We start from the raw sequence: 7,471 nt of genomic DNA on the forward strand, positions 1-7,471 counted from the left end.
CACAATACATTTTTAAAAAGCAGCATTTGACAGGATTATCCAGACATACAGACAAGGTCAAATAGACCGAATCATGCTATATGGCAGACCAATCCAAACTCATCTCTCGGCATGTCCAGCCCACTCATTATCTCAGCCAATCATGGCTAACGGGAAGGTTGCTGACTTTATCTGTGGCTAAACCTACTAGGCACGTAAATCAAATCAAATCAAATGTATTTATATAGCCCTTCGTACATCAGCTGATATCTCAGAGTGCTGTACAGAAACACAGCCTAAAACCCCAAACAGCAAGCAATACAGGTGTAGAAGCACGGTGGCTAGGGAAAAACTCCCTAGAAAGGCCAAAACCTAGGAAGAAACCCAGAGAGGAACCAGGCTATGAGGGTTGGCCAGTCCTCTTCTGGCTGTGCCGGGTGGAACATGGCCAAGATCTTCAAATGTTCATAAATGACCAGCATGGTCAAATAATAATAATCACAGTAGTTGTCGAAGGTGCAGCAAGTCAGCACCTCAGGAGTAAATGTCAGTTGGCTTTTCATAGCCGATCATTAAGAGTATCTCTACCACTCCTGTTGTCTCTAGAGATTTGAAAACAACAGGTCTGGGACAGGTAGCACGTCCGGTGAACAGGTCAGGATTCCATAGCTGCAGGCAGAACAGTTGAAACTGGAGCAGCAGCACAGCCAGGTGGACTGGGGACAGCAAGGAGTCATCATGCCAGGTAGTCCTGAGGCATGGTCCTAGGGCTCAGGTCCTCCGAGAGAGAAAGAAAGAGAGAATTATAGAGAGCATACTTAAATTCACACAGGACACCGGATAAGACAGGAGAAGTACTCCAGATATAACAAACTGATCCTAGCCCCCCGACACATAAACTACTGCAGCATAAATACTGGAGGCTGAGACAGGGGTCAGGAGACACTGTGGCCCCATCCGATGATACCCCCGGACAAGGCCAAACAGGAAGGATATAACCCCACCCACTTTGCCAAAGCACAGCCCCCACACCACTAGAGGGATATCTTCAACCACCAACTTACCATCCTGAGACAAGGCCGAGTATAGCCCACAAAGATCTCCGCCACGGCACAACCCAAGGGGGGGCGCCAACCCAGACAGGAAGATCACATCAGTGACTCAACCCACTCAAGTGACGCACCCCTCCTAGGAAAGAGCACCAGTAAGCCAGTGACTCAGCCCCTGTAATATGGTTAGAGGCAGAGAATCACAGTGGAAAGTGGAAAGTTGCAGTGTTCAAAGGCACTTAAATCAGTTATTTTGCCCATTCACCTTCTGAATGGCAGACTTACACAAACCATGTCGTAATTGTCTCAAGGCTTATTAACCTGTCTCCTCCCCTTCATCTACACTGATTGAAGTGGATTTAAAACAAGATGCATCAATAAGAGATCATAGCTTTCACCTGGATTTACCTGGTCAGTCTGTGTCATGGAAAAAAGTTTTTCATGTTTTCTGTTTTCATTTATTTATTTTACCTTTATTTTAATAGGCAAGTCAGTTAAGAACAAATTCTTATTTTCAATGATGGCCTAGGAACAGTGGGTTAACTGCCTGTTCAGGGGCAGAAGGACAGATTTGTACCTTGTCAGCTCGGGGGTTTGAACTTGCAACCTTCCGGTTACTAGTCCAATGCTCTAACCACTAGGCTACCCTGCCGCCCCATGCTGACCCAGTATGCTGACTAAATGTCAAATTCTATAAGTTTACCTCATAAATGTATCAAAATGACAGAAATGTATGTTGGAACATAAAACCAAATCATTAATGGATGTGGCATTAAATACATCATTCTCCATCAGCCAGTGTGCTTCATTAGGACAAAGTGGAAGGAGTCACTCGATGTGATACCATTTAGAATTATAGTGTAGTGTACAATGCACTGCTGAAATACCTGGGTTTCATATAACAATATATTCCACTCATTGATACACTGTAAACTGATACATTTCAAGCAGAGATACAGGCAATACTGTATCCATTGACAAGTCACATAGAGAAGGTGATCTTGTACAATGGTGCATGGGGCAGAAATTGTATACTACACCGTGCTATGTTTTTACAGTATTTTTACAGAAAATTGCTAACATAATTGCAAAAGGGTTTTCTAATGATCAATTAGCCTTTTAAAATGATAAACTTGGATTAGCTAACACAACGTGCCATTGGAGTGATGGTTGCTGATAATGGGCATCTGTATGCATATGTAGATATTCCCTTACAAATATTGTTTCCAGCTACAATAGTCATTTACATCATTAACAATGTCTACACTGTATTTCTGATCAATATGATATTATTTTAATGGGCAAAAAAATTGCTTTTATTTAAAAAACAAGGACATTTCAAAGTGACCCCAAACTTTTGAACGGTAGTGTATAATTGGAGAGTAGAGGTAAAGTGCATTTGGAAAGAATTCAGACCCCTTAAATTTTTCCATATTTTGTTACATTACAAACTTTTTCTAAAATGTATTAAATTGTTTTTTTCCCTCATCAATCTACATACAATACCTCATAATGACAAAGCAAAAATAGGTTTTTAGAAATTCTAGCAAATGTATAAAAAAGACAAAACTGAAATATTACATTTACATAAGTATTCAGACCCTTTACCCAGTACTTTGTTGAAGCACCTTTGGCAGCGATTACAGAGTCTTCTTGGGTATGAAACTACAAGCTTGGCACACCTGTATTTGGGAGTTTCTCCCATTCTTCTATGCAGATCCTCTCAAGCTCTGTCAGGTTGGATGGGGAGCGTCAGCTATTTTCAGGTCTCTCCAGAGATGTTCGATCAGGTTCAAGTCCGGGCTCTGGCTGGGCCACTCAAGGACATTCAGAGACTTGTTCCGAAGCCGCTCCTGCGTTGTCTTGGCTGTGTGCTTAGGGTCGTTGTCCTGTTGGAAGTTAAACCTTCACCCAAGTCTGAGGTCCTGAGCATCAAGGATCTCTTTGTACATAGCTCCGTTCATCTTTCCCACGATCCTGACCAGTCTCCCAGTACCTGCCGCTGAAAAAACATCCCCACAACAGGATGCTAACAACACCATGCTTCACCGTAGGGATAGTGCCAGGTTTCTTCCAGACATGACGCTTGGCATTCAAACCAAATAGTTCCAACTCCAAGCAGGCTTTTATGTGCCTTTAACTGAGTAGTCGTCACTTCCGTCTGGTCCCTCTATCATGAAGGCCTGATTGGTGGAGTGCTGCAGAGATTGTTGTCCTTCTGGAAGGTTTTCCCTTCTCCACAGAGGAACTCTAGAGCTCTGTCAGGGGCACCATCGGGTTCTTAGTCACCTCCCTGACCAAGGCCCTTCTCCCTTGATTGCTTAGTTTGGCTGGGCGGCCCGCTCTAGGAAGAGTCTTGGTAGTTCCAAACTTCTTCCATTTAAGAATGATGGAGGTGTTTTTGGGGACCTTCAATGCTGCAGACAAAATTCTTAAAACCTATATTCACTTTGTCATTGTGGGGTATTGTGTTGAGATTGATGAGGAATGTATAGGATTTCATCCATTTTAGAATAAGGCTGTAACATGACAAAATGTGGGGAAAACGTTCTAAATGCACTGTAGATAAAAGGTTTGTGGTCATACAAAAACCTGCTGGGCTAATAAAGTATACATACAAAAATAAAGAAAAGGCCTTCACACTATATATGCTCCCAATTACTACCTTTATAGACAACCTTTTGATCCCAGGGATTTTCGTCAGGTCGATTAGAGGTATAATACATGAAGTTGTGTGATGTTCCTTTCCAAATCATCCTTTAGCCCCAAATCAACCTTTAGCCCCATGTCGATCCTACGGACGTGCGTGTGTGCGTGTGGCATCCTGTACTGTGGTTCTGTCAGTGAATTAGAGAACGTGTGGTATTGACACCCTGTTGCTCTGCTGTCAGGGAGCTGCAGGTCCACAATAACACATACACACACACACACACACACACACACACACAAACACACAAACACACACACACTAAGTGAGCTGACCTTCAACTCTTCTCCTGATAACTCATTACTCTGAGAGGATGTTCTATTAATCTCTCTCTACCCCCTCTCCCTCCTTCTCTGTTCTCTCTCTTGTCTCTCTCTCGCTCTGTCTCATTTTATTTCTCTGTACCTTTAACCTAATCCCGGGCACATAGCCACTGGACCTCTCATTCCTTCCTCCTCAGCATCCCTCGCTCCCTCGCTCCCTCCCTCCCTCCCTCCCTCCCTCCCTCCCTCCCTCCCTCCCTCCCTCCCTCCCTCCCTCCCTCATAATATCCTTCTCTTCCCACTCCTTGAATGTCAGTGGGCAGAAGTGTATGCATTGCTTATTTGTACTCTGAGGAAAATTGTGAGGGTATAGGAAGTTGCCAAATATCAAAGGTGCTTTTGACACCCTGCGTTGCCACGGTCAGTTGGTTGAGCCTCCTGGCAAAGTACTGCGCGCCTGGTTAAATGTAGGCATTAATTCAGAATGGTTACCTTAAGGGTTTAGGTTTGGGATAGGGTTCAAACCAAAACACTTCAATGGAGTGTCTAGCACTGTGATTGAACATGGAACCCCTCGTAGCTAGAGCTCAATTATTACTCCCATCCACCATCCCCGTCCACAACACCCTAGCAAAACCCAAGCCTACTCTATGATAATAGAGTATACCGTTGCCCCTAGTGGTGGGTTTAGAAGAGATCTCCTGACATCCTCGGGACGTGGATGGACATCCAATTTTGAAGAGAATCTTGAGCGACCTGGTTTGGTGTGTGTGTGTGTGTGTGTGTGTGTGTGTGTGTGTGTGTGTGTGTGTGTGTGTGTGTGTGTGTGTGTGTGTGTGTGTGTGTGTGTGTGTGCACGTAATCTAGCATAAGTGCATGCTAGGTCCACACCATGCATGGTGCTCTTTAGTTGCATATCACTTGGGCATTGTGACTGCTGTTATTTTAAGTCGTGGATTTCTCTCACGACTCTCACTACGGCATAAATGCATAACTTAATATCTGACTGTTTCACTATTTTGTCTGTTAACATGGGGGTGTATATTTGCACTCAGCTATAATTCATTATAATTACAAGTAATATCTCCCTAAACATGACTTTCAACTCTGCAGGTAAAATGCTGTTCCATTATCTTCTGCCAGTGTTTAATGTTAGATGTGGATTTTTAAACTGGTATCATTTCCTCCCACTCTACGATGTGGGCGGACAGACAGAGAGACAGAAGACGTCTCTGGCTCGTAGTGGGACTTTAAATATCAAACACACATATACAGTACACATATGCAGCAGGAGAAAGCCTTTCACGGGCATTCATTGACAGTTTGCTTTTTCTTTTTACAATCGCTAGGACCCATTTCTCAATACTTAGGTCACTCTTCACACGTTGAGCACAACAGCAGTCTATGTGGGCTAAACTATGATCATTTTTCATTGCTTTGTCACAAAATGAATTCAATGACGACGTCTTTCAAATTTCCTTGAATTATTTTCTCACTCAGACACAACCACCACCAAAACTCTATGTACCTACAGGCCAACTCTTTTCAAAACTTTTAAACTTAAGTTCAAAACCTTGAATAAGACAACAATTTGCTACATTTCTACAGTAATACCGTATTGAAATATATTCCAAATCTAAAAAATGAAATACTATCACAACAATTAGACCAACCACAGCTGATTCCCATTGTAGCTGAACACCTACCCAGGTGTTAGTCTTTACATTTCATCTATACAAAAGGGGACATCTTAGGAATAAATAATGCTGTACTGTTTATTTTATTTTTACCTTTATTTAACCAGGCAAGTCAGTTAAGAACAAATTCTTATTTTCAATGACAGCCTAGGAACCCTGCCTGTTCAGGGGCAGAACGACAGATTTGTACCTTGTCAGCTCGGGGGTTTGAACTTGCAACCTTCCGGTTACTAGTCCAACGCTCTAACCACTAGGCCACCCTGCCACCCCATGTTTACTGTAATGTAAACATGGACCCAGCCAGAGATAAGAGAAGTGGCTGACAGAGGAAGAAGAGTGGCTGGGAGAGGAAGAGGGAGAGGGGTACGTATGTGTGGTGGAAGAAGACCGAGAGGAAGATCAAGAGCTGTAGTCTCAGGTGAGATAAGGACTACTATAATTGATCATATAGTAAATCATGGTCTATCAATGAGAGAGGCTGGTCTGAGAGTGCAGCCAAATCTGCAACGCTCAACAGTGGCATCTATTGTGATACATTTCTGGCAAAACAACAGGTAAGATGTGTATTCTGCAAGGGCATCTGACTGAACTGCACATTACAGAAGTCAATTGAGCAAAGCCTTCAAACTCACTTGTGTGTAATTGTTTTTGTATTTCTGCTTAGGACCCAATGGTTACCTCTCACAGGTGGGAGAGGTAGGACTTTTACTGCTGTGCAGGAAACTGCAATCGTTGATATGGTCATCAGAAACAATGGTATAAAACTCACAGATTTTCGGGACAGAGTGTTGGTAGACAACATTACATTTGGAAATACTCACAATGTAAGCATAACAACTATTTCTAGAGTCCTGAAACAACATCAAGTCAGGATGAAGCAGTTGTACCCTGTTCCCTTTGAGGGGAACTCTGAACGAGTCAAGCAACTCAGAAACCAATATGTCCAGGTAATATGACCATAAAATACAGAACTGGTTTTGAACAAAAACCAAACAGGGCAGAGGCACAAAATGGCATGTTTTTAGGTATAATTTAAACTACTGTAATAGCCTAACTCTAATGCTGCATTCTGGATTTATTATAGAGAGTCATGGAGATTGAAGCCACGAAAACACCACACATATTCATCTTTGTGGTTGAGGCTGGTTTCACCTTGGCCAAAACACGGCGGCAAGGAAGGAATGTGATTGGGAAAAGAGCCACAGTGGATGTCCCGGGCCAGAGGGGTGCCAACATCCATCAGAGGATATTGCTTTTACACAAACCGCTAATTGGGCCATACAACACCGAGCGTCTTATTTCATTCCTGGATGACCTCTATGGAAGGGTTGTGCCAGGTGAGGAAAGGGTTGCAGTGAGGCGAAATCGGACAACGTTTGTAATTGTATGGGACAATGTGGCATTTCACCACTCCCGTGCAGTCACAGAGTGGTTTGCAGCCCATCCCAGGACTGTGTCACTTTTCCTCCAACCTTACTTTCCATTCCTCAACCGCATAGAGGAATTATTATCATGATCAAATGTCCCTCTTGGACGCAATGAATGCTGGATGCCTTGACATATCTGCAGAAGATTGCCAGGGATGGACCAGGCATGTCAAAATATGATTTCCTAGGTGTATTGCCCAAGATGTGATGTGGATGAGAACCTGTGGTCAAATGCAGAAGACAGGGTTGACTAGCATTGCTACTGTACCTGTATCGGTAGATGGTGTATACACAAATGACTGTATTTTGGAATCACTCAATGCCAAAAAATGACATAAAACATATTGAA

Source organism: Oncorhynchus kisutch, linkage group LG4 (genome assembly GCF_002021735.2).
Source record: "Oncorhynchus kisutch isolate 150728-3 linkage group LG4, Okis_V2, whole genome shotgun sequence".
In the NCBI taxonomy this organism is placed as follows: Eukaryota; Metazoa; Chordata; class Actinopteri; order Salmoniformes; family Salmonidae; genus Oncorhynchus; species Oncorhynchus kisutch.